The sequence below is a fragment of the Cebus imitator genome, unplaced genomic scaffold (genome assembly GCF_001604975.1).
Source record: "Cebus imitator isolate Cc_AM_T3 unplaced genomic scaffold, Cebus_imitator-1.0 Scaffold119, whole genome shotgun sequence".
Taxonomy (NCBI): domain Eukaryota; kingdom Metazoa; phylum Chordata; class Mammalia; order Primates; family Cebidae; genus Cebus; species Cebus imitator.
In genome coordinates this window covers 5,546,426-5,547,852 of record NW_016107434.1, presented here as the reverse complement: position 1 = coordinate 5,547,852, position 1,427 = coordinate 5,546,426, and the positions used below count along the sequence as shown (strand labels likewise).

At 55.6% G+C, this 1,427-nt stretch overlaps 1 protein-coding gene across 2 annotated transcripts in view; it reads left to right on the top strand.

Annotated features, from left to right (window-relative positions):
- The first annotated feature begins 654 nt into the window (after window positions 1-654).
- Window positions 655-1,427, top strand: part of TEP1 (telomerase associated protein 1) — a 45,969-nt gene continuing 45,196 nt past the window's right edge. The window contains exon 1 of one of the 2 annotated variants that reach the window (XR_001828412.2): window positions 655-808. The gene's annotated coding sequence lies outside the window, so the exon portion shown is untranslated. The remainder of the gene's footprint in view (window positions 809-1,427) is intronic. The other variant, XM_017539584.2, reaches the window with a different exon arrangement.

The window sequence follows — 1,427 nt, the reverse complement described above, 5'->3', positions numbered from 1 at the left end:
GGTTTCACCATGTTGACCAGGATGGTCTCGATCTCTTGACCTCGTGATCCACCCGCCTCGGCCTCCCAAAGTACTGGGATTACAGGCGGCCTGGTTCCATCTTCCTGGAAAGAGTTCAGCATTAGTCATTCAGGATGGTTTCAGACAGATTCTGTGTGATCTGCGGATCTCTCTTCTGATCAGCAGGAGGGGAGGGACTTGCTCTCAGTTCAGCGAACTTTGACTGACTGATGTTTACCCTTGGCTACAGGCGGTTGCTTTGGACATTCCGTCTCCTTTTAATTCTGTATTCTCAAAGGAACTTTAGGATGAATCGAGTCTGACCGTCTTTGATACTAGAAAAGGGAAGTGTACAGACAGGCAGCGAACATGCTGAAATCTTTTCCAAGAAAAGGTGTTTTGAAGAGATAATAGAAAGGAGACGAAAATTAGCCAGAGGAGACGAGTTTGGTAGAGGGGGAAGTCTTAGGGACAGGAGAAAATAGGATCAGGAAGGGAAACAACAACGAACTAAACTCGGGCCCCAGAAATGTCTGCAGGGGTCCTGGGCATTCGCGTCTCCGGCCTGGCAGGTGGTCGCCCGACCCTGGGCTCAAAGCCCGCCCAGCTGCTTCTGCGCCCCGCCCCGACCCGTGCGTCTCCGCCGGCGCTGTCTCTTCCCAGATCCGCATCCGGCTCCTCCCCTGGTTGCCACCCTTCCCTCCGGCAGGACCTGGAACTGAGTTTCTGCTTCCTGCTGCGGGAATCGGACGCCCTAGGTCGGGCACCAAAGTCTCCGGTCGCAGTCTAAGGGTGGCTCCGAGCGCAGGTAGAACTTGCCCTGGCCCTGGGTCTAGGGCGCTGGGCTCGGAGGCTGAGAGCGGGTGGGAAGGGCCTGGCGGGGACGCTTAGGAACCACCCGAGATTCACCTGGGAGTGCCTCCACGCGGCTCTTCCCGGCGGCTCCGGGAAGGGGAAGGAGTGCACACTGCGTGAAAGGGGATGTGAGAGGAGAAGGCTGAGGGAGAGGGAGGGGCAGAAATAGAGACCACGTGAGAATTAGCCCCTCTTACTTCTCTGCCCTGTGTGCCTATTGGAAGGGGACAGTGGCTGTCACCAACAAACGCTAATATGAGAACTGTTTGTAATAATAGAAACCTAGGCTGTGCTTAAATGTGCTGGACTACCATACAGACACTTGAAAGAGTGAGGTGGAGGCCGGGCGTGGTGGCTCACGCCTGTAATCCCAGCACTGTGGGGGGCCAAGACAGGTGGGTTACCCGAGGTCAGGAGTTTGAGACCACCCTGGCCAACATGGTGAACCCCTCTCTCTACTAAAAATACAAAAAAATAAGCCGGGCGTGGTGGTGGGCCCCTGTAATCCCAGCTACTCGGTAGGCTAAGGCAGGAAAATCCCTTGAACTCAGGAGGCAGAGATTGCACTGAGC